General features: G+C 31.7%; 4 pseudogenes; all 4 read right to left on the bottom strand.

Annotated features, from left to right (window-relative positions):
- Positions 1–8: 8 nt before the first annotated feature.
- LOC109804707 (L-type lectin-domain containing receptor kinase IX.1 pseudogene) lies at positions 9–2,592 on the bottom strand (annotated as a pseudogene).
- Positions 2,593–2,971: 379 nt separating this feature from the next.
- LOC109804708 (L-type lectin-domain containing receptor kinase IX.1 pseudogene) lies at positions 2,972–5,998 on the bottom strand (annotated as a pseudogene).
- A 2,188-nt stretch (positions 5,999–8,186) lies between these two features.
- Positions 8,187–10,298, bottom strand: LOC109804710 (L-type lectin-domain containing receptor kinase IX.1 pseudogene; annotated as a pseudogene).
- Positions 10,299–16,820: 6,522 nt separating this feature from the next.
- On the bottom strand, positions 16,821–19,325 carry LOC109804711 (L-type lectin-domain containing receptor kinase IX.2 pseudogene; annotated as a pseudogene).
- Positions 19,326–27,975: the final 8,650 nt, after the last annotated feature.

Here is a 27,975-nt window from a genome sequence, read left to right as displayed (position 1 = left end):
TCGTCGATGCATGCAAAGTCGGATTTACAATAATTTTCAGTGGGATTGTATGGCAAACCTTTTATTGAAGAGGTGAATCTTATGACTCCAATACTACCAAACCAATCAAACTTAAAAACTGCATTCTGTTTGCTTCCATTTAACTTGCATCCTTAAAGCAAGATGAAACTGAGAAGAAAAACTCATCTGTTGTTGTTGGAGGGATATAGTCATCAATCACCGTATTTTATAAGGGTTATTACACATGCATATTTCATAATAATGAAATATTGTCCGCTTTGAACCTAAGTCCTTACGGTTTTATTTTTTGTCATTATCTAAAAAGTCTCTCTGTCATTAAAATATATTTGTACTATATAAGTTGTTATTTCTTGTCTTATTTTATCGACGTGGGACTTGTTTGTATCTTAACAAAGAATAGGTTATGGAGCTTCTAAGTTAAGCACCTTAATCACTTGCTTTATAGATGGCCTTGATTTGCAATCTGGATTAGCACACCAAAGACCAACAACCAGTAAGCATTCCATTTGCTGCACATCAAATTACCCATGTAGATTTGGATCTGCTGCTGCAACAAGATTTCCAAATCTATACTGCTTCCACACCCACTCAATTAAATGATTAATGATACATGACCCTTTTTCTCTTTATGGTGAAATATGGCTTTTCTTCCACTGGCCACTTCCAACAAAACAACCCCAAACTATGAATATGTCGGATTCCTTTCTAGCCCTACCAGTGTTCACATATTCACGGTCTAGGTATCCCATGGTCCCAGCCACAACTGTGGTATGTGACCATTTCTTATGATCCACCAATTTGTTAGGATTAAAACAATGTTGATAAAATAAAAGAAGAAATAAGAATTTATAAAATACATACATATTTTAATAGTTAAGAGACTTTTTGATTAACAACTAAAAACAAAATCGTGATAATTTAATTTCAAAGCATATAATATCTCACTATTGTGGAATTGTGTATAACTTATTTTGATATCATAAACAAGTGATAAGTAATGATATATAAAGACGGTTCCTTGTTTAAGAATAGAATTGTTGGATATAAAAATAATAAAGTTATAACCGTTTCTTACCGTGAAAAATAAACCCAACACAACCTAGTTAGGCCAAAATCTCCAAGCTTAGCATTCAAATTTCAGTCCAACAATATGTTGCTTGATTTGAAGTCCCTATGAAGCACACGTTTTTCACACTCTTCTTGTAGGTAAAACAATGATGAGGCCAAGCCTAGAGCTATGTTGTACCTCACATGCCACGACAAGAAACTTTCTCTTTCTCCACAAAAAATATGAGAATCTAAGCTTCCATTTGGCATGTACTCGTATATGAGGAAGAGATCATTCTTCTTGTGGCACCAGCCGGTGAGTTTCACCAAATTCTTGTGCCTCAACTGGCTAATGATCGTAACTTCTGCTGCGTATTCCTTCACACCCTGTGTTGAACCTGCTGATATCTTCTTTATAGCAGCATAGGAATTTGAACCTTTGAAATAGCCTTTGTAAACACTACCAAAACCACCTTGCCCCAGCTTCTGTGTCTCTCCGAAGTTGTTTGTTGCAGATACCAATTCCTTGTAGGCTGTAGCTGATCCTTCTTGCTCCAGTTCTCATTTGGAACTCATCATCCATCTTCAAATAAGAAGTGGATTCTTCCTCTTTTCTTTTATTCCTTTTCCTTAATAAAACGTGGACCAACCCAAATAAACAAACACACAAACCTAAACCAATTCCTAATCCTTCCAATAATTTTGTGTTGATGAACTTCCTTTTCTTCTTATGATCGGAATTACAGGGTATGGTTTGGTTATCCACATGATCAAAAGATTAAAAAAACAAGCTGATCTCCTCCTTTTAGTACTGCTGTATCATTCACGTTTGGGAGATTTGAGAAAGTGTCAAACTCGACTGCCATAAATTGATGCTCAGTTGGGAGAAGTGTTTGCTTATGCGCATGACCAGGGCTAAGGCCTACTCCATGTAGTTCTACAGTGTCATTTGCATTTGGGAGATTTGGTTTTGCTAGGTAGAATGCCAAACCATGATCACTATAACCATATGAACTCTGATTTCAGAAAACAACAAAGGATAAATCGGTAGTGAAGTATGTTAGTTCATTTGAGCTCTTGTTCCAAAGATGAATGAGTTTGGATTTGGAACATGTGACTCTAGTAACATTGCAAAAGTTGTGGTTCCACTGTGATTTGGATGCCACAATTTATAGCATCACTAAGGTGTGTCAACAATCTAGCATTGTTGGTGAGTGATGAGTAAAGTTGACTTTGAACTTTAAGCCTAGCAGGTGTGTATTTATGTTTTATTCTTGCTCATCATAGATCTATCAAAATTTCCTTGTTTTTTTTTTGTTTAATATGCTTATTTTTTTTCCTGTAATTAAATTTAAAAGAAGAAAACAATGTTTTTGGCAGCTGTTTCCTGAATATTCAAACCGGCGAAGATAAGTTTGTCTCTTATTAATCCCAACATGTAATGAAGACGAATATTGCCGTTTTAACTAGCAGAAGCAACACAGCACAATATCTTGGCCGTGATCGCTGCTCATTTTTATACATGGTATGTTGAGCTATGTAGAAGCATTTGTCTAAAAGTTGGGAGTCGTAAACAATATTTTTTTTCAGTCTTAAAATCCGTGAGTTAAAATAGCATCAACTAATTTGTAGATGGACCTATTTAGGCATTATTCTAGGTTTTGACCTCTTAAGTACACTTAAACTTGAATTACTTGGTTTAGAAGCAGTAATTTTAGCTTGTAATCATCTCTCGAAAAGTATGTGCCCGTGCAAGGAATGGGTATATATCTAGTTGTAATAACTTATTTATTTGCCTATTTCAATAATTTAAAGTTCCTAGTTTACATGGACATTCAAACGAATTTTACCCCACTGAATTTTGACAGAGGACAGTACAATTATTCCATCAGACATAGAATGCTAGGAATACATTTAAGAAAACATGAAAAGAATTCATTTATTAGGAAATATATGCAAATTAAATCAAAATTATTCATAGATCATACACTACTTGCAGTAATATTTTTACGTAAACTGAATTATTAAAATGTTACAATTTATAGTACGTTAAGTGAAATTCCATTTACAATTGAGTTGAACCCTACCAAGTCAAAACTGGATAAGATAATAATACTTGCTGACTACTTTCTGTTCACTTCTAAATAAAAGTGAAAAACAAGTCATCTGTAGTTGGAGGGAGAAAGGCTAGCACAGGGAATTATGGTTGGAGAATTGGAAAAGGAGCTTCAAAGTTAAGCACCTTAACCACTTGTTTTATTGAGGGTCTTGCTTTGCTATTTGGATTAGCACACCAAAGACCAACAGCCAGTAAGCATTCCATTTGCGGCTCATCAAATTCCCCATATAGGTATGGATCTGCTGCTGAAAGGAGATTTCTCAATCCATAAAGCTTCCACACCCACTCAACTAATGATACTTGACCCTCCATGTCTTTGTGGTGAATGGCTTTTCTTCCAGTGGCTACCTCCAACAAAACAACCCCAAAACTGAATATGTCAGATTCCTTTCCAGCCTTGCCTGTGGTCATATATTCAGGGGCAAGGTAACCAATTCTGCCTTCCATAACCGTGGTATGTGACCCTTTCTCATGGTCCACCAGCCTAGCCAGGCCAAAATCCCCAAGCTTAGCATTGAAATTGGAGTCCAACATTATGTTGCTTGATTTAATGTCCCTATGAATCACACATTTTTCCCATTCTTCCTGAAGGTAAAGCAATGCTGATGCCAAGTCCAGAGCCACATTGTACCTGACTTTCCATGACAACAACTTTTCTCCACCAAAAAGACAAGAACCTAAGCTTCCATTTGGCATGTACTCATATATCAAAAACAGATCATTCTTCTTGTGGCACCAACCAATGAGTTTCACCAAATTCCTGTGCCTCAATTGGCTAATGATCATCACTTCAGTTGTGTACTCCTTCACACCCTGTGTTGAATCTACTGATATCCTCTTCATAGCAGCATAGGAGTCCATGTCTTTGAAATAACCTTTATAAACACATCCAAAACCACCTTGCCCCAGCTTCAGTGTCTTTTCAAAGTTGTTTGTTGCAGATACCAATTCCTTGTAGCTGATCTTCTTAGGTCCAATGCCCATTAGGAACTCATCATCCATCTTCAAATCAGAAGCGGTTTCTGAAGTGGCTTCTTCCTCTCTCTCATTTCCTTTCTTCCTCTTCCTCAATAAAAAGTAGATCAACAAAAACAAAGTCACACACCATCCAAAACCAATTCCTACTCCCACCAACAACTTTTTGTTGATTAACTCGCTTCTCTTCTTATGATGATCGTTACTTGGTGTTTTTTTATTAAATGACCACGACAGAAGGCAATGTTCCTCAGACAAAGCTGCCGTGGCAGCTGATATACCTACAATAACCCACTCTTGTAAGTAATGACTCAAATCAATGTGGTAACCAAGGTACTGTCTTACAACATTTACGTGTTCTCCACTGAATATGTATCCAGTGAAAGAAACGTTTAGTAAATAATCTTGCGAGTTGTATTCAATACTGCAATCATAAGGGAGTCTTGAAGAAACACCTGTCCCCCATTTCTCAACTATTTCAGACTCCATAGAGTTAACATTCACACCCACATGCGGGTAGTCTGGGTCCCAATGGTTTGAGAAAGTGTCAAATTCCACCGCCACAAAATGATACTCATTTGGGAGAGCTCTAAGTCTAACGTTATCCACACGGCCAATGCCAATGCCTCCTCCTTGTATCTCATCTGTGGCATTCACATCTGGGAGATTCGGGTTTGCTAGGAAGAAGGTGAAACCGTCTCCACCAGGAAGCTGGTTTGTGAAAACCGTAAAGGAAAAGTGGGTAGTGAATTTTTTAAGTTCATTTGAGCTTCTGTTCCAAAGATGAAGAAGTTGGGGACTTGTGACTCTCCCAACACTCCCATTCCCGTTTGGATCAGCTGCGAGGTAAATGCCGCTACTTGAAGCAGAAAAATTTCCTTGCAGGATTAGCTGTTTTACATCAGCAGAATCAGTGAAGTTGTAATCAAAAGAAAGTTGGTGAGCATTTGCAAGAGGGGTTATGAGGAGGAACAGAAAGGTTCCCCATGCATAACAAAAAGGAGGAGTGATTGCTTTGTGACCAAAATGCCGATCACAATCACAATCACAATCACCCACCATTACTGAGTGAAAATAGTGTTTCAAGTTCAAGCCTAACACACTTTCATGTCTGTTTTATATATTCATATATATGATATAATATTTAATCACATTTGTCTTAACTCCACCTTGTGACGAATGTTCCCACGTATACACAACTGACGATTCGATGAAAAATGAGCAGGGATCACCACCATGGTGCTCTGCTTAAAACGGCAATATTCGGATTTATTACATGTTTTCATTCATTATAAACAAACTTAGCTTTGCTTAACCTTCTAAACGGAAAATTTTAACTTAGAGCATAAACAAGGCTAAATTATACTTTCCTTTCTTCTGCACTTTACATTCGTCCCAAGTGAAATCAACTTAATCTCGTTTAAGAAGATTTTATGTAGAAGTTGTGTGGATGTAGAAGTAGGTTTAAAAAAAGTTATACATTGACAATATAAAATAATTTTATATAATCATTTAATCATAAAATATTATTTATGGTATGTTTATTAACTATTACAAAGTTATCTTAAAAGCTATACAAATAATAAGTTTTGATTCGTCCAAAATATAAAAAAAAAAAAAAAAATTATACCGATATTGTATGACATTAAATTAATATTTTATATATAATATAAGTTTATAATAAATTTTTTTAAATATATTTTATATTATAATAAAAATTATTTTTAAACATAAATTATATTTTAAATTTACATAAATAATCGTAATGTGATATAAATTATTTGAATTATTGATAACTTCTTTTAAAAATATTATTATAATTAAATTTAAAAAAGAAAATGAAAATTATTTATTAAAATAGATAAGCGGCTAAAGACAATCCCAAAAACTGTAAACTAAAATAGATCCGCTTTGGTTAATTCTTGCCTTTTAATTTGTATTGTTTTTTTCTTTCATGTACTTTGCCAAGAAAAAGAAAACTCATATAATTTATTTTTATTTATTTTTTTAAATATTTTTTTGAGATCTAGTTAAATCAATTTCAATATATAAAATATAAATCGTTATTTTACACGATAATATGTATAAGAAATTTAGAAATTTTTTTTATTTTAATATCTATTTTCTTTTTATTTATTATAATTATTTATAAATTAATTTTAATATTTTAAAAATAAATTATTAATAAATAAAAATAATCTTATACTATAGTATAATTATTTATCATAAGTTTAAAATATAATTTTCATATTTAAAAATATATACTATTCAAATTTTAAATATAATATATATTTAAATATAATATTTATTTATAAACATAATTTATTTTAAATTTATTAATATAAAATATGTTTAAATATATTTTTAGTCTCTTAATTTTAAAATAAACTTATTTTTAATATCTCAAAATTAAAACAGATATTTGTAATCATGTATTTTTAAAAAAAATTATTTTAATCTTTATACTCAAATTTTATTAATAAATCTGTCTAATAATATTATATAAAACCTACTTACTAATATCTTTACTAGTAAAAATAATATATTAAATCAAAATAATGTTACGATCTCAGTTACTTTCATATACATCAGTGAGTGATGAATTAAAAAATTAAAATTTTAAAAAGTTATTAAATTAAATAATAATTTTAAATTTAAAAAATTAAAAACAAATTCATTCTAAATTTAAGAGATTAAAATTTATTTAAACTATAAAATAAATATTTGACTTATACATCAAATTAAAGATGAAATTATCACCGTTCATTTGTACTTGGATTAGGGATGACAAAAATATATCCCGCGGATATTTACGGGTAAAATTAGCTACGGATAATAAATAGATAGACTAATTGGGTACCCGCGGATAATGGAGACGGATAATTTTTTACACATTTATAAACGGGGCGGGGGCAGGTATGATGATATTCATACCCGCTGGTACCTGTTTAATAATATTTCTTAAATATCCTAATTATCCTTATACCACATAACCCTAAAACTACACTCTCTCATCTTATTTTCTTACAAAAGTGAGGTTGATGAAATTACCAACTTGTGTTAAGCATGTTATAGAATTATGTTAGATGTAATTTGATTAATTTTCTAGCTTTGATTGGACCAATAAGATTTATGTATTTTAAGTTGTTTACTTTTGTTTTGAATTATGAGATTGAATTATTGTAGCTTTGTGATGAGACTCTAACTTGTGAAATTGATGTATTTTAAGTTATTGATTATTTTGCATTTTTATTATTATTTCAACAAAATTAACGTTAAATACAAGTTCAAAATTAACACTGAATTTTTATTTTTAATATTTCAATAATATTAAATATAAACTTAAAATTATTTATAATATAATTTTTTTAATTTCTTAAAAAATTTATAAATATCCATAGATATTCGTGGATATTTAAGAAATTCATGGATACCCACTTAATAAATACCCGTGTGGATATGAAATAAATATAGGACCAATTTTCATTCAGCGAAACAGGAGCGGATTCACTATTAGCCACCCCACGGGACCCATCGCCATCCCTAATATGGAGTAGGGACTCAAATAAGTAGGTTTCTTTCATAAAAGTACCCAGAAGAGCCGTGTTTAGGGGATTTGGACGAAGCATTTTCGATTCTCTGCACAACACACTTCTTTCTAGGCATGTCTCTACCTCTCTCCCTTCGCCACGTACCATCCATTTCTAAATCAGTTTTTTTTTCCTCAATTGTTCAGCCTAACATCTGTTGAATGTCAAAAACTTCTATTGTTTCTTGTTTGTTTAATTTAGGAAGGTAATTGTCAAATTAATGATTGTTTAATTCATATTTTAACACGTGCGAAAATATTATGCCAACAAGTTTTCATGCATTACTGTTTTAATCGTGGACTTTCTCATACTTTTTTTTTATTAGACGATGAACCCTTTAGAGTTTACAGTCGTGTAAATTATTGTTTTTCCATCCACGCTGTCAGAGTTGATTAGGTAACGCAAAATAACTGATCACTACGTGAACTCATCAATTAGTAGTGGAAGCTATTTGAATACATTTAAAAGGAGAAAATGAAAAAGTAACATAATTATGTGTAGTAAATAAAGGATGTGTATATAGTGTTGTCTGTTTAACATAATTTCCTAACCAATTAACTTGTAGCCTTTGAGGAAGATGAAACTGTAAGAAACAACTCATTTGTCATGGGACAGAGAAAATCTTGCATTGGAATCTGTTGTGGGAGAATTGGTAAAGGAGCTTCAAAGTTAAGAACTTTAATAACTTGCCTTATAGAGGGTCTGGATGCTGAATCTGGATTTGCACACCATAGACCAACAACCAGCAAGCATTCCATTTGCTGCACATCAAATTCCCCACATAGGTTTGGATCTGCTGTGGCAAGCACATTGCTCAAACCATAGAGCTCCCACACCCACTCAACTAATGACACTTCACCCTCCATGTCTTTGTGGTGAATGGCTTTTCTTCCAGTGGCTATCTCCAACAGAACAACCCCAAAACTGAATATGTCTGATTCCTTTCTCGCCTTGCCCGTGTTCATATATTCAGGGGCAAGGTAACCCATGTTCCCTGCCACATCTGTGGTTGGTGACCCTTTCTCATGATCCACCAGCCTAGCCAGGCCAAAATCCCCAAGCTTAGGGTTGAAGTTGGAGTCCAACATTATGTTGCTTGATTTAATGTCCCTGTGAAGCACACATTTTTCCCATTCTTCTTGTAGGTAAAGCAATGCTGAGGCCAAGCCCAGAGCTATGTTGTACCTCACCTTCCATAACAAGATGATTTCACCACGAAAAAGGTGATGATCCAAGCTGCCATTTTCCATGTACTCGTATACCAGGATGAGATCTTTCTTCTTATGGAACCAACCGGTGAGTTTTACCAAATTCCTGTGCCTCAATTGGCTAATGATCTTCACTTCTGCTGTGTATTGTTTTATACCCTGCTTGGAACCTGCTGATATCCTCTTTATAGCAGCATAGGTGTTTGAGTCTTTGAAATAACCTCTATAAACACCACCAAAACCTCCTTGGCCTAGCTTCTGTGTCTCATCAAAATTGTTGGTTGCACTTACCAATTCATGATAACTAATCTTCTTAGGCCCAGTGTCCACGAATACATGATCCATCTTCAGATCAGAAGTGGCTTCTGAAATGCAATCTTCTTCTTTTCCTTTGGTCAGCCTCCTTAATAAAATGTGAATCATCCCAAACAAACTAAAAAACAAACCGGTTCCAATTCCTATTCCCTCCAACATTCTTTTGCTGAGTAACCAGCATTCCTTCACTCGATCGACCTCACTTGTACTTGTACTAAATGACCATGACAGCAGGGTATGTTCCTCAGCATAATCTCCTGTTGCAGCTGATATGCCAACAACAACAGACTCAGGTAATATCTGTGTGATATCAACGTGGTGTGAAAGTTGGCGTGTAACCTGTGTTGCATGCCCATCACGGAAATTGTATCCAGTGTAATAAACGTTCAAAATATTGCTTCTGGAATTGTATACAATACTACAGTTACAAACTTCCCCTTGTGTAATATTTGTCGACCATTTCTCATACATTTCAGACTTCATAGTGTTGATATTTACACCTACATGTGCACCATCTGGATCCCATGTGTTTGAGTAAGTGTCAAACTCCACTGCCACATATTTATAATCTGGTGAGAGGCTATTTATCTTATCATCCACAAGGCCAATGCCAAGGCTTCCTCCCATTAGTAATATATCACTTATGATTACCAGATTTGGACTTGCAAGGAAGAATGCTAAACCATCTCCATAAGGACTCTTATTTGAGGAAACAACAAAGGAAAAGTTAGTGGTGAAGTCTTTTACTTCATTTGAACTTTTGTCCCAAAGATTTATTAGCTTGGGATACGTGACACGCCCCACTGTCCCAAACTTGTTGTTTGGGTTCATTGCATTCACTGTGAGTTGGATAGCAGAACCTGAGGAAGAAGCATTACCTTCCAGATTGAGCTGCTTAACATAAGTTGAGTTAAAGTAGGGGTAGTGAAAAGACTGAGGCTGAGCATTTGCAATGGGGATTATTAGGATGAATAAAATGGTTGTCCTGAACAGCAGACCAAACTGCCATCCACAACCAGCCATTGCTAGGTGAAAGCTGAGTTTGATCTTTGAAGCCTAACAAACACACTTTCGGTTCCTTTTATAGTTGGTGTCATTTAATTATATTTGCCCCTTATTTTAATAAACACATTGTGATGAATGTTCCTATGAGCACACACAACTCACCGTGCATAAAAAATGAGCATAGATCACAATCACCGTATTGTGCTGCGGCTGCCTGTGCAGGTGAAAACGGCAATATTCGAAGTTATGGAATGTGGTAATTAATGACAGACAAACTTAGTCGTGCTGGTTAGCGGAAAAATTCATGAAATAAAGGCATCTGCATTGTGTTAATTATGTATAAAATGGTTTGACATCAATTGGAAATAAAGAAGAGAAGTTTGACAGAGACGTTTCACTATTTAAATAGGTGTATTTTCCTAAATGTTATAACCAGTGTTTTAAAACTCGGACCGACCCGGCCGGTCGGACCGGTTGGACCGGGAACCGGTGGTCCAGCCAGTCCGAATCTGAAGTTGGATCGGTTATGCAGTCGACCCGTTTCAAACTGGATTGAACCGGTCAATTTTCCGGTTCAACCGGTGAACCGGTGGGTCAAACCGGTTCAACCACTTTTTTTTTTATATTTTTTTTTTAAAATTTTTTAAGGACCATAAATCACAAAAATAATAATGAAAATTGAATCTCTTAATGAAAAAACAAGGAGTCTTATTAAATATAACAATGACTACTTGTTCTAATATATTTGTTTGCAATATATACAACTTAAATAACTTTTATAGTATATTATAATTTTAAATTATATATTTAATAATTCAATATCTATGTAAATATTACATATATTATTTTGTGATATTAATTGCAAGCATATTATATATGTACATATTATTTATATTTTTAATTTGTATTAATATATCGTTTAACATGTAATTTTTTTATGTATTTTTTTACAAAATAAAAATAAAAATAATTTTAAATAAGATAGAAAAATTTAAATTTAAAATAAGATATGAATTTATTAAAATTTATAAGTATAAATATATTTAATATGAATATTTTTTAATAAAAATAAATAAAAATCGAGTCATGCGGTTCAACCAATGACCCACTAGTTCAACTTTTGACCCACTAACCCAATACCTTAACTGATTCGATGACCGGTCCAGTTTTTAAAACTATGTTTATAACTAATAAGCTCTCCTGCCGTCTTTATAGGTTCATGATTAGTTTTGTCACAAAAAGGCTGTGGCCGTGGAGATACATAATCCTTGCTTTGTTCTCTGAAAGAATCTTTATACTAAGGTCAGGTTTCACGGTCCCAACTTAAAAATTGTCTGAATTTGTAACGATTGAACTTGGATTTATTTATATGGTTTTTATTTAATGTTAAAATGGCCAATTCGATGTTTTCCCAGCTGATTCTTAGTAGCTGTACAGAAACGTGATCATAATTTTCCTGCCATGTCAATTTAAAATACTAGACACTAAGCTAAAATGTAAAAAAATGTAATAACACCAAATACTACTTCCATTTGTATTTATAAGATTTGAACAATCGTTTTCTTTATATAAGATTCAATGCATGTTGTCTAATATATTAATTATTTTTAGACTAAAATATTTTTAATTAATGTATTCTCTAAAGTTGATAAAATGTATTAATTATAACTAATTGATTAAGAGAAAAATAAGTATTAATCTTAAGAAGGAAAAATAATATAAAGCATGCATGCCAATTGGTTAAAAGATACTAGTATATGAATATTTATTAGGAAGGAGAAGTAATATAAAGGTAGGTTTAGAAAATAATATAAATAAAATAAATTTATTGTTATCAATTAAATTAACGATTTTTATCAATCTTGGTGAATTATGTATTTGGTTCTTATATATAGGAACATAGATAGTCATTTTTAGCATGAAAACCTTCTAGAAATGAGTTAGAAAAAACCAATGAACTTGTAAGTTACTTAAACAAACCTTTTCTATACCAAATAGCCTTGATGCCCTTCAACATGATCAAAAACCTCAAGACAATAAAGTATGTTTCCTATTGGAAGCCGAATTATTTGAATAATCCCTACTTGTGCAGAAGGGTTTTTCTTTTTGACAACCATACAACTCATAATAAAAAATAGTATTGTAATGTTCACATAACTCATCATTATCATTAATGATTAATAAAACTCCCTTATTATATCAATTAAATGAGTTTTAATATAACTATCACCTATAAAACAATGTTAAATCCAATCATAAGGTAATTTTATCTAATTCTACAAATTACTTGCAATACCAAATCCTTCATATTTGGGCGTAAGAATGTCTTTATCAGTACTCCATCTAACAAAGAGTTTATTGGATCACATGTAGGTGAGAAGGTGGAAGCTTTCAACTTTTGTTAGGATAATTTGAGTACCCATTTTCATAGAAATACAATTTTTATTTTATTTTTGGTTTCCCATTAGTATATTATTTTATAGAAAATTATCATGTTTGAGATATGGTCTACACTAACTATACTTAGTGGAGATTTAAACCTTAATTTGTTATGTTGTGGGTGACTAACCTCTTCTACTAGAACCAAACTTTGTTAATACTTTAGCTTAAACTATAACAATAATGAAATACAAAAATACAATAATAATGTAGTATCAATTTATATAACACTTTCACATTGACTTACTATTTTTTCTCTCTAAAAAACTCTTTAGAGTTCTCTATATTTTTCTCACTATTTTTCACTTTGAATTAACTGACTATTTATTGTACAATCGGTGTAAAAATGTTCACATTTTAACATCAACGAGAACTAGGGATGATAATGGTTGAGTAATATAGTACCATATATGTACCCTTATTTGAAAAAAAAAAAAAAAAAGTTTTCACCTCAAACTGTTACCTTAGAGATGCATGTGATTGTATTCTTGCTCAATGAGTTTATAGTTGTTGAGCGGGCCTTCATAAGTTGAAGGCTAGAATCCAAATGTCGAGTTTTCACTCAACGAGCTTAGTCTCACTTAACAATTTGGGCTTGCTATTGGAAGCTCGTTCGGCGAGCCAAAACTTGCCCAAAAAAAATGGCCAAAGAAGGTGATGGAAACTGAGTGAGAAATACTTGTTCAACAAGATGTGAGCCACAAAATGTGTTGTCCACTTAGCAAGATGGGCTTGCTCAACAAGAATACCCATAGAGGGTCAAGGTCACTCAATGAGCTAGTGCTCGCTTAACGTGGAGCTACAGAGAACATGGGTTGCTTAACGAGCTTTAGATCGCTAACCTAAAACGTTTTTTTAACTAAAAGGTTTCCTAATGTTGTATGAGGTGTTTTTATATCCTAGATAGGCTACTAAGGATGTATGAACCACATATGATGTATATAATGTTGATGGTGCTTATAATGTTGACAATAATTATCATATGTCATTGATGATGGTGATGATATTGTTTATGTTGATTATATATGTATCTTTCATTGTTGAGTGCTTAGATGTTGGCACCAACCTATGGTGGTTGCAGTTGAATTGTATGCTTATGCATTATGTTAGAGTGAATGTACGAAAGGCTTAAGTCGTTAATTTGCTGACTTAAGTGTGCTATTAGGAAGGTTGGACCCTTTTCACTCAAGCTAGATTTTGAAAAAGGCCTTATAGGTAGTTTAAAAGAGAATGATGAGTTAAGTTGTTTTTCTAAGATGTTTAGTGGGAGATTTAAGATGATTGGATCTTCGAAAGCTTCATGCTTTGTAGTCCTAGATGGAGATGTCTTTTTTAAAAACATGATTCTCCTTTAAATGATGTTGTAAAAATGGTGTGTGGTGAGTCATAGCATAATAGTTGTTGGATGGCCATGTCTAAGTCTCCTAAACTTGGATGTTGAGTTGACATGTAAGTTGAGGGGTGGTCACCAATATCAGCACCATCTATACTTATACTATTTAAGTTGGTGACAAGATATGACTTATGTGCCAACTAAACATCCAAGTCCAGGGGACCTAAACATGGTCCTTCAACAATTATTATGCAACAGCTCACCACACATCATTTTCACAACATTGTTTAAAGGAGAATTGTATTTTTAGAAAAGAAATCTCCATCTAGGACTATAAAGCATGGGACTCCCAAAGATCCAATCATCTAGAATCTCTTGTTGAATAACTCAATAAAACAACTCAACATATCATTTTCCTTTAAACTACCTGAAAGACATTTTCGAAAACCAGCTTGAATGAAGAGGATATAGCCTTCCCAACACCATATTCAACTATGTGAATTAGGGGCTCAAGTCTTCCCTACATTCACTCTAACATCATGCATAAGCATACAATTCAACATCATCATATATGAAAGATACATATATAATCACCATAGAAAATATCATCAATGACATATTATAATCATCATCATCATCATAAGCACCATCAACATTATATACATTATATATGGTTCATACATCACTTCCTAGCCTATCTAGGATATAAGAACACCTCATACAACACTAGGACACCTTCTAGCTAAACCAACATATTTGGTCAACTATTTGAAGGTCATTGAGCTACTCGAGCTCTCTATAACTCCACATTGAACAGGCCTACCTTGGTGAGAAACCTTGACCTTTTTTAGGTCTTCTTGTTGAGAGAGTTAATCTCGCTCAACAACTTCCACATCACGTGGCTCGCTTCTCATTGAGTGAGTATCTCTTGCTCAATCACCATCACCATCACCTTTTGTGGCCATTCTTGCTCAGCGAGTTATGGCTTGCCAAATGAGCTTCTAATAGCAAGCCCAGGTTGTTGAGCGAGACTGAGCAAAAACCCAACATTTAGGTCCTAGCCTTCAACCTATGAAGGCTCGTTCAACAAGTATCAACTCACTAAGTGAGAATGCATCACACCCCTATGGTGCTAACCTTCTCCTTTGCTATCCCAACCTAAAAAGCCACATGCATTTCATCCAACACATGCAACAAATATTTAGGCACCAAAGCAACAATTCCATCTTTAACCAATCTAAACATTCATCCATTAATTCAAATCAAAATAATTACATTTATCTTATATAATATATATAAACTGCAATTAACCTTTTCTTACCTCGATTGAACTCCCTAGTTAGAAGAAATTGAGCAAGAGGAAACTCCCCCTATAATTCTCACTAGAGCTTCATTAAGTTGATTCTCAAGAATCTCATCTCCACAATCTTTCTTTGGCTTGAAGATCCAATCCTTAGCCTTTAGGAAGATCCATGGCCTTAGAAATGCTTAAAAGTTTGAACAACAACTCAGTTTCGAGAGACCTCTTTAACTTCTTTCTAGAAATCTTAACTTATGAATTATGAATTTCACTTCTCAAAATCCGTTTTATATACCTCAACACTCTTTGAGTCCATGCTTAAATACTTAACCTATATCTCTTATAACTTAAACTTAGGATCATCTAAATTCTAACCATCGTCCCATATAGGCCAAATATTATATAACAACTCAAACAACTTAAAACAACAATCTTAATTACACACATATCAATATACATAATTAATAAAATCATGGTGCTACAATATCTTCATTATTGAAAACCTCTTTGTTAAAGGTATGTAACTTTTTTTTTAATTGTGGGTTTCGGTTACTGTTTTGTGACTTATTGTTTTTACTCATCACATATTTTTCATTACAAAAATCAAAATTCAAATACTCAAGTCTCATTTTATTATTAATTTTTTAAAAAATAAAATTGGGTAAATGGTGACTAGTAATTTTATTATTATTATTTTTAATATTATTGTATTATATAATGTCATTTTTAAAAATTACTTAGTTATTTTTTTATTTTTTTATTTTATTCCTAGTCAATATTTAATTTTTAATTTTTTAATTTTTAAAATAAGACAATAATGCTTAAATGATAATATATCCAAACACTTTAAAATTATATAAGTGTTTATGAATATATACATCCAAATACAACTTATTAATTTTTAAGCACTTATAACGTAAATTTTTATTATATTAAGTTTGTTTGTTTAAACTTAAAAAAAAAATAAAACAAATGCTTTTAAAAAAGGAATTATTTAAGAAGCGGATAAGAATTGCTTCTTAAAAAAAGTAGAAACTATTTATTTAAAAAAAAAAAAAGTTTAGACAAATATATATATATATATATATATATATATATATATATATAAAATAAGATGTTTATTTTATTTAAAAAATGCTTTTATAAATAATTTTCTTAAAACAAATCGACCCAAGAGTTTATTAAAAATGGGCTTATAATTTATGTGGGTGGGTGGGGGTGTCTCTAATGAATGGAAGGGTAAGTTTGTATTTCTATAACCTTAGTACTTATCCTTCGCAATACGAATTCAATGGTGGGCTAAGAGACTGGTCTTCAATTATAGTATTTCACATGCATAATTCTAGTTGCTTTAATTATTTCTAAACGCGAGGAGAAAAGATGTGATTTGGAAGAGAAAAAAAAACTATGTAATTTCTTGCATGAATCTGCAAGAAACATGGATCGTTTAGTAAACCAACTCATCTTTCGGTGAGATTCGTGAGAAAATGCAAACCTATAAAAGATAACTCATCTTTTCACGAACAAACATACATATATATATATATATATATATATATATATATTTTATGAATAGACCATTTTTATTTTTTAAATACAACCTTAATCCTTGAATCTTTTCATAAATAGATACAGAATTTCATGAAAAGGCACAACCTACCATTAATAAAAGGACACAACATTTCATTATTTGAAAATCTCTAGCTTGTTGTCAGACAGGGATACTAGGGTTGTGCGGGATCTGTTGTGGGAGATTTGGTAAGGCAGCTTCGAACTTGAGCACCTGAATCACTTGCCTTATATTGGGTCTGGATGCGCAATCTGGATTTGCACACCAAAGACCAACAACCAGTAAGCATCCCAATTGCTGCACATTAAATTCCCCACATAGGTTTGGATCTGCTGCTGCAAGGAGATTTCTCAATCCATAGAGCTTCCACACCCACTCAACTAATGATACTTGACCCTCCATGTCTTTGTGGTGAATGGCTTTTCTTCCAGTGGCTACCTCCAACAAAACAACCCCAAAACTGAATATGTCAGATTCCTTTCCAGCCTTGCCTGTGGTCATATATTTAGGGGCAAGGTAACCAATTGTCCCTTCCATAACTGTGGTATGTGACCCTTTCTCATGGTCCACCAGCCTAGCCAGGCCAAAATCCCCAAGCTTAGCATTGAAATTGGAGTCCAACATTATGTTGCTTGATTTGATGTCCCTATGAAGCACACATTTTTCCCATTCTTCCTGAAGGTATAGCAATGCTGATGCCAAGTCCAGAGCTAAATTGTACCTCACCTCCCACGGCAACAACTTTTCTCCACCAAAAAGACAAGAATCTAAGCTTCCATTTGGCATGTACTCGTATATTAGAAAAAGATCATTCTTCTTGTGGCACCAACCGGTGAGTCTCACCAAATTCCTGTGCCTCAATTGGCTAATGATCGTTACTTCCGCTGTGTAATCCTTCAAAGCATGTGCTGAACCTGCTGATATCCTCTTTATAGCAACATTGGAATTTGAGTCTTTGAAATAAACTTTATAAACGCCACCAAAACCACCCTGGCCAAGCTTCTGTGTCGCTTCAAAGTTATTGGTTGCAGTGATCAATTCATTATAACCAATCTCCTTGGGCCTCTTTTGGAGTTCATCATCCATCTTCGGATGAGAAGTGGCTTCTGAAGTGCGTCCTTCTTTTCTTTTGTTCTTCCTCCATAAAAAAATGTAGACCAACGCTAATAAGCTGAAAAACAAACCTGTACCAATTCCAATGCCCTCCAACAATTTTGTGGTGATTACCTTGCTTTTCTTCTTTGGTTCAGCCTTATAACTTGGTGAGCTTGTACAAAATGACCATGACAGCAGTGTATGTTCCTCAGCATATGCTCCTGTTGCAGCTGATATGCCAACAATTACCGACTTTGGTAATTGATCTATGATATTAACGTCGTATGAAAGGTGTTGTGTAATCTGTATTTCATCCCCAGCAAATAATTTGTATCCAGTGAACGAAACTTTCAAAGTATTTTTTCTAGAATTGTATACAATACTACAGTTACAAACTTCCCCTTTTGTAATATTTGTCCACCATTTCTCAAGTATTTTAGACCTCATATCGTTGATGTTTATGCCTACATGTGAGCCATCAGGGTCCCAGCCATTTGAGTAAGTGTCAAACTCCACTGCCACAAATTGATAATCTGTCTGGAGAAGATTTTCGTTACTACCCACAAGGCCAACACCAAGGCCTCCTCCTCCTAGATTTTTATGATCTGTTGATGGCAGATCTGAGCTTGCTAGAAAGAATGCCAAACCTTCACCATAATTAATCTGATTTGAGGAAACAACAAAGGAAAAGTTGGTGGTGAAGTCCTTCAGTTCATTTGAACAATTGTCCCAAAGATTTATTGGCTCTGGATATGTGACTCTTCCTACTGTCCCGTTGATGTTAGGGTCTGCTGTGTTCATTGTGAGTTGAATAGCAGAATCTGAGGTAGAAGCATTACCTTCCAACTTTAGTTGCTGTACATTAGTTGCATTGAAGTTGGGGTAATCAAAATACTGAGATTGAGTATTTGCAATGGGGATTATTAGGATAATCAAAATGGTTATCCTAAACAGAAGACCAAAATGCCATGCACAACCAGCCATAGCTAAGTGAGAGTTTAGTTTGATGTTTGAAGCCTAAGGGCTAAGACACTTTATTAGTTTCCACGTATTTACTTATATAATTCTTATTATGTGTCATTCGTCTAACTTGGTTCCTTTGTAATGTGATTTAATTATATTTTTCTCAACCCTCGACATTGTGATGAAAGTTTCTACGACCACACACTACTCACGATGCACAAAAAACTAGCAGGGATCAAAATCACCGTATTGTCGTGCGGCTGCTAGTGCAGGTGAAAACGGCAATATTCGGAGTTATAGAATGCTGTAGTTAATTACGTACAAAATCGGCTGTACTTGTTTGCGGACATATCCATGAAACAAAGGCTTATGCCTTGTTTATTTATACATAAAATGGCTTAACATCTAATGGAAATAAATAAGAGATGTTTGATAGAGACGTTGCATAGTGCTTTTTGACAGTATTTTCTTAGAAGTTATAACTAACTAGACATAGATTCGTGGATATTTTTTTTTAATTTAAATTTAAAAATATTATTTTGTTAGTTAATATATAAGTTATATATATATATATATATATATATATATAATTATGTAATATACTTATAAATCAGTCTATTTCAATATTTTATAAAATTAAAAAATTGATAATAAAAAAATATACATATATTCATTATTTTCAAAAATGCAACTCCTCATATACAATACAATTGATGAGAGGTTTGCCCAAAGATTTTTTTTATTGTTATCTAAAATTAGTATTAATAAAAAAATTTATTATTTTTCTTATTAATGAACATAAATGTCAATTAATTACTATAATATTTATTATTTTTTCGAAACGGAGAATTTAATCAAATTAAATTTCTTAAATAGTAAATTAATGATTGAATATTTTAATCTACAAGTAATATCAACTAATATTGCTTCATTTTTATTTATAATTATAATTAATTTGTTTGTAGTTGAAAATTTAACAAAATTAATCTCTTAATTAATAAAATCATTAATTCATATATAATTACATATTAAACATAATTTTAAATTATCACACATTATAGTTTTGACGAAAAAATATTTTTATGTTACTCATAATTAATAATAATTACACAAAAAAATTTGTATTTTATTTTTTATAATGAACAATTTAATTAAATTTAATCTCTTAATTATTAATTAATATGATTATATATATAATTACTAATTTACTAATTAAATACAATTTGAAGTTACTCAAAACAAATATAGAATGATAATAAAAATAATATTATAGAAAATGCTATATAGATAATATATTCTTGTCACTTTCAATTTCTATTAAAATTAAAATAAATAAATCATATTGAGTCATCATTAAAAAATAAATAGTTTCATATTTAAAAATAATTTAAAATTCAAGTTCAATGTAGGTAGGACATAAATTAGATAAAAATATGTGGCAAAATGATAATAATAAAAAAAAATGAAAAAAGTAGTACCTTCTATTTTTTGACAAAGATTATGATGTGATTATATCAAATCTCATTTTATGTGACAAATTGAGAATAGTAAAAAAGATGAAAAAAAAAGTATGACCTTCTATATTTATGACAAAGATTATCATGCGAGATGAAAATTAAACAAAGAGGGTAGAAAATAAATTAAATAAAATGTAAATATGTAATATTGAGGGTTGAGGAGAAAAAAAAAGGAAGAAAAAAGTAGTACCTTTTATTTTTGACAAAGATTGTCATGTGAAATAAAAAATAAACAAAGAGAATATGAGATAAATTAGATAGAACGTAAATATGTAAAATAAACAAAGAGGATGAGAAATAGATTAGATAGAACGTAAATATGTAATATAAAATGTAGAGAAGAAAAAAAAAGGAAGAGAAAAAAGTAGTACCTTTTTAATGATGATGAAATAAAAATTAAACAATAGAAAAATGAGGGGAGAAAAAAACAAGGAAGAAAAAAAAGTAGTACCTTTTTAATGATGATGATGAAATAAAAATTAGACAATAGAAAAATGAGAATTAGATTAAATAAAATGCGAAAAGATGTAATATATAGAAAATAAAGGAAAAATATAATAAAAGATAGGAATTTAAAAAATTTGTCACATGGATAAATATACTAACATTACAATATGTAAAATTAGTTTTATAATAACGTGTCAACATAATAAAATGTAACTCAATTTTTATATTATAAATAAATAGATAAATAATCACTTCTTTTATCTTTATAGATTGGTTTTGTCACAAGATAACCACTGTCTTAGACAAGACCCTAGTCCATGTGAAAAATACGAACTTACTTCATTCAATATAATCGATTATTTCATACTCCTTCTATTTTTTTTTTCATTGTCTTTAAGGTTATGCACAAGAATTAAGAAAATAATTGATATTTTATTTTTTCAAAGTATTTATTACTTATTTTCCTGTTATACCTTTTAGGTGGTTGGAGAAGAAATAGGTATATTGAAAAATGAATAGACACATTATTCAGTAAACATACATTAATTATCAAGGATAAAAATGAAAAAAAATTAATAAGTTATTAATTTTAAAAAAATGACAATGAAAAAAATAACAAAATACTGATAAAATAACTATAAAAAAAATAGAGAGAATATATAGATAAAAGATCGATGAACTAACAGTAACTGACATGAAAATTTAACTAACTTAGCCACTAATTACTTTTAAATAGTTAGATGTTGACATTATAATCATAATACTCTCTCTCAAGGTGGTTGGTTCCATGCAAATATTTGTGTTGTTGTCTTTTTTTCTTTTTTTCTTCGGGCATTCTAAAAGGTTCCAAATCTTAATAGGGTAATTTGGTCTATCTTATGGTATATATAATAGTATAAACTCCTGCATACGAGAAGTAGGTTAAAATTAGTTAGCAAGAGGCATGAGGTCCGCATTCATAAGATCAGGCTACATAACTATGGGGCACTGCAAATCGGTTGATTGATGTGAATGGTGTTTTATCCAAATATAACGTTATGTTTCACTTGAAACACGATTTTAATTTTATAAATATAAATAAACATATATATATATATATATATATATATATATATATGGAATGTTAATATACTCCTACCTATTTTTTAGTTGGAGTATGTTAGTAATCTACATCAAAATTTTAGGACAAGAAAATCACTCATTTCTTTTGATTTGGTTAATTTGTATAAAAGATATTATAGTAATTTAATTTAATTTATAAAAAGAATAAAATATTTTCTCTCTTTTATTAATTTCATTCTCTAAGTCATTTTTTTCTCTTATTAAATTCCTTCTCCAACCTGTTTCTCTTTCTTATTAAATTCCTTATCTAACTCATTTATCTCTCTCGTATTAAATTCTTTTTTTAACTCATTTCTCTCCCATCTCTCATGATGGCTCGCCCCTCTCTCTAAACAAATAAAAAATTAATTAATAAAAAAAATGAGTTAAAAAATGAAGTTATTAATAAGATAGAGAAAATATTTTATTTTGCTTTTAAAATTAAATTAAATTACTATAATATCCTTTATACAAATTAACCAAATCAAAAGAAATGAGTGATTTTCTTGTCCTAAAATTTTGGTATAGGTTGCTAACATACTCCAACTAAAAAATAGATGAGAGTATATTAACATTCTCATATATATATATATATATATTCACTTTTACATAACTTTGGTTGATATTATATATGGTAATTTTTATATTTTTTGAGTGATTCATTGATTTATAATGACATGAGGTGCACCAAATTATGTTGTATTTCAACAATCGTTGGAAGTATAAGATTTTAGTGTGTTTTATAAAGTCTTGAATTTTTCAATTATAATAGCTCATTTTTTATTTAACTAAAGTCAATATGGAAACTTATTATAGAAATTGGACTATTTTGAAACTTATTTTTATATTGGACTATTTTGAAACTTATTTTTATATTGGACTGGTCAACACAATCTCATCTCATGTCATGCAATTCTTTTTTATATAAAAAAATTGGCTTGAAAGTGCCATGTGGCGTTGAATTGGCACTGTATTGAGAAAGCTAGAGTCGTGTATGTCAATGATGATCCTGCACACAATTCCAGCAAAACCCGTTTTAACTAATTTAAAACAAGTGTCGCTACTTCCAAGTGGGAGATCTATTTTTTTGAATTGATGTTGCTATCCCCCAATGGAGGACTACCTTTTTTTTATATTTTTTTCATTATTCTTCTAGTGTTGCTATTCTTAAAAAGGAGACTAATTTTTTTTATTATTATTAAATGGTGTCGCTATCCCCAATGGAGAACTACCTTTCTTATTAAAACAAGTGTCGCTACCTCCAAGTGGGAGATCTATTTTTTTTTCATTGATGTTGCAAAATAAGGGAAGTGTAACTAATTTAATACATGTATGGAATAGAAAGTTTGATCATAGATTGTCAATAAGGCATGCATGTCTGACGCATGCCGAAATAAATGGAGTTCTACATCAAATAATTCTATTTTTAGACAAGGTTGGCTTTGGATGGATTACCATACTTAATTTTATAAGAGTCAGTCTTATTTCAATCATAGTAGAAAGATAGAGACCAAAGACATACATTTAATATGTTTTTTGGAGAGTGTACTATTACTTTCAAGATGTAGCATTACTTGTTGGACTCTATGGCAGAGAAACAATTTTATCGAGACATGACATTGATTGAAAAGCATTAAGTAAAGAATTTCATAATTTATTTAACTATTTGTATTTATTTAAGTATTATTTCTAATATAATTTTTCATTAATATATGAAATGCACAAAAATTAAATTTTGAGAATTTTCATGTAATTAATGTAGCTTACATGTATTTAGAGATTGTTTCACCTGATGATAAAATTAAAGGATTAGTCACAAAATTGTCATGGTTGGGTGAAGCATTCAACAACATCAACAAAAATAATAATAACCTTCAATATTTGCATTGCATTATGAGACCACGTATTTCGAGATATATTAGTTGATAGGGGCCCCCATTGGGTAAGGTTGAGGTGATTAATTTATTAACATGATTTTGACACGATAAAGAACTATGCATGAGGTGTTGTGCATTAGGATATCTTTATCAACAATTATGCATATTAACGGATTATGCTACCTCATTAATTAGTGGACTGGTCATTCTTATGCAATAATCTGCATGGGAATGTTTTCAAAGGCTAGCTCCACCGGTTACACCACCCATTTCTCCTAGATGCCTAGTAGGTTTAAGGTAATTGTCAAATAATTTTAAATTTAAAAGGTTATGTTATGCTATGTTAAATTGGTTATGAATCTAAAAATTCACATTTTATTTTAGATGGTCTGGCACAGGTCATGGAATAATTATACAAGATGACGTTCAATATTACCATACACAATTTAACATGATGAAGTAAAAACATGTAAGTTCTTTTTGTTGACTTTTTAAAAAAAGGAAAACTAACATGATAACAAGTCTATAATGTTTATTAAATTTTTTCAGATAAATTGGCAACCATACTCTGAGGATTTGATAACCTAGATCCTTTTGGATTGCACTCAAGGACGTCATATATAAGGGTTTGTATGTCCCCTTATTTCTCTTATTACATGTGAGTGACATCAACTAGATAGCGTAATGAGACAATTAGGTGTTAGCAACCTATACCTCAAGATCCTAGTACCCCAACAAATGTCCACGCGTTGACCTTGCATGATAAACATAGTGAGATTGGGCTAGGATTTTTAAGTTTAGCTCTACATCAGTTGAAAGATCGTGTTAACTTGCACTTTACTCCCACTACACCTTAGATTGGACTATTAAGTCTGAACTCATAACATATGAGGTGGTATTCACGCAAAGGTAAATTGCGAATTGATATAGATGAGGTGACAGTGTGTTTGATGGTATATCAGTTATATTAATCTATTTATTAGTATTATATATATCATTGCATTATTAGGAATTTATGACAAATTCCCCTTAATTTATTATTATGAAACAGAGTGTTGTAGTTGAATATTTGGCATTTATATCATCTCCTGATAGTTTGGACTATTTTTTAATGGAGAACATAGTTGCAAAAGCTAACAAAATTCTCATGTTAATTAATGAGCATGCTCGTTTTGTAGAGTATCTTGCACCATCTCCATTTGGATAATAGCGTATAGGTTGAACCAATAACTATCCCTCCATCATCTAGGGAAGGAAGGGGAATTCAAGGAAGAATAAGGGCAACGGAGCCAGCTAAATACACTTTTCCTAGTATGCTAGAAAGACAACCAAGGATGTACTACACGCTCTTTCCCAATCTACAAAAATACAAATTAAACTTAAAAAAAAAACTTACCTTGTATGAAAGATGATATCAAGTCTAAATCTAACTTTGCATGATCTTGTGATAAGGACATGCTTAAACAAGTATGTTATCCACCCCATTGAGTCATTTTCCAACTACCTAATTTTTTTGACTCAGTTGCCTTCATGTACCATTCACAACCATCAATCACATTTGAAAATCTAACGACTCACTTTTTTTTAGATTTAATCACATAAAAACTTTGATGCATTTTGATTGCATTTTGCTTAATCACATTTTTTTGCAACATCTTTGTTTTCAAACTCAAGACCAACATATAAATCATCACCAATTGACTAAGTACTTGGCAGTTTCATCCCTTGAATTTCTTCCTGATTCAGATAACTCTAATTTATGATTGTATAATGAGGTAAATTACCCAAAAATTAACTTTCACCTCTTATAGCCAACAATAATAAAAAATAAAAGACTAATAACAACTAAAACTTTTATTTAAATATTACCTTCCTTGAAATGAACCACAAAAATAGGTTCGACAATGACATCATTAGATTATGTATAATCATCTATTTGATCTTCACTTGATTTCTCTCCACTTTGAAAAGAAGGAGAAATATGGTAGCCTTCATTGTCTTCATCATCTTTTTCTCTTGGCATATTTGATAAACATTGACATTGTTGTTCATTACCTGAGTAAAGTATTAGATTTTGTAATGGAATTGAAAATGTACCTTCGACATCAATTTCAATGTATACTTCCATTTTTTATATAATTGTTTGGCACTAAAACCCGTCTATCATGCAATGAACGTCAACATCATCACTCAATTCCATTGCTTCATATTTATTTCCACCTAACAAAATGATATTGTAAAGATAATATTACTTGATCATCTTCAAGAAAAAATTTGTTGCAAATTCTTTTTTTCAAGATATATCACATTTAATATACATTCCTTTCTTTGAACCATTAAACATAACACCTTCTAAACCTTCAAAAATTCTAGTATAAATAAAAGTCACAATTTGATCCATAATATCCTATTAATATATCTAAAAACTAAAAAAACAACAATAAACAAATTAAAACTATCAACAATAACTAATTTTAAATAAATTTATCATACTCTTACCACTCGGTCATATAAAACATACAAATTACAATGTGGCAGAAAACTTATATAAAAAAAAGGAGGACAAAGTCACTTTTTAAAAAATAGAGTATACCACTTGGGGACATCACTAAAGAAATGCAAAAATATTTAAGTACACATATCTTACTATTAGAGAAAGTGATGCCATTTAATGAAAAAAAATTCTATATATATATATATATATATATATATATATATATATATATATGTATGTATGTATGTATGTCCCCCTACTGGGGGTAGCAACACTAAAAGAACAAAATAAAAAAGACAGTCCTTCTTCATATGGGGATATAAACACCATAAATTAAATAAATAAACAGATCCCCGTGTAAGGGATAACAATACTGCAAGAACAAAAAAAAAGTAATCCCCATTAGGGGATAACGACACTACAAGAACAAAAAATAAAGGTAGTCACCCATTGGGGATAGTGACACCATCAATAAAAAAAAATAGATCCCCTACTCAAAATAGCAACACTTGAAGAACAATTAAAAAATAAAAGGCGTAGTCTCCCATTAGGGCATATAGCAACACCATGAATTAAAAAAAAAAAAAATAGACCCCCTATTTGAGGGCAGTGAAACTTATTTTAAATTAGTTAAAACAAATGTTGTTGGAGTCACATTCAAGATCATCATTAACACACGTGGCTCCAACGTCAATACTATGATGTCATGTCTCTTTTTCAAGCTAGTTTTCTTTTTAAAAAAAAAATACATGGCATGGGGTGATTCTATGTTGACTAGCGACACCCGTGTTGAACGCCTCAAAGGGAAAATAAGTTTCAAAACAGTTCTATTTCTGTAATATGTTTCCATATTGATCCTAGTTAGGTCAAAAAACCATAATAGCTAGTTGTTGTGGTGTGGTTCTTCCATGTTTCTTATCAATTAGTATCAAAACCTTCTTCGATGTCCCCTAATTGCAAACGAGCGACATGAGTAGTGATGTACATTGTAATGTTTGCCTAAGACTAGTCTAAGGGGTTAGTACATAGCTCTCTCGGCCAAGGAAGTGGCTTACATTAAATTTTTTACTTCCCTCTTGAGATCTCTCTAGGCCAAGGATGTAGCTTGCATTATTTACAAGTTTTCCCTCCCAAGGTCTCTCTCGGCCAAAGATGCAGTTTACATTAATTTTTACGAGTTTTCATCCCAAAAAAAGATTATAAATTTTACATCGATATACGACAGCAAGGAAAATCCAAATTCATTAACAAGGCACTATCGGCCTAAAAACGTACATTAAAAGGGCACTATCGGCCTATCATTACAAAGAACAACAAAAAGCTTAAGACCCCACCTCCGGTTCCCCCTGAACCGGACCATCTTCAGGCGCACCCTCCTCGTACGCCGTCACCTCCTCATTCGGCCCAGCTGGTCGTGCTGGGGCTTCCTCGTCGGCTTGTTGGTCTGGAGGGATGGAGGTCAGGTCCACCAACTTCCCCTGGAAGAAATCCTTTGTCATATCAAGATGAAATTTAGGAGGGAAGTCGCCAAAGAAGCAAGCCGGCCGAGCCGCCTGGGC

The sequence above is a fragment of the Cajanus cajan genome, chromosome 2 (genome assembly GCF_000230855.2).
Source record: "Cajanus cajan strain Asha chromosome 2, NIPB_CcT2T_4, whole genome shotgun sequence".
Taxonomy (NCBI): Eukaryota; Viridiplantae; Streptophyta; class Magnoliopsida; order Fabales; family Fabaceae; genus Cajanus; species Cajanus cajan.
This window is presented reverse-complemented; position numbering and strand designations above follow the sequence as displayed.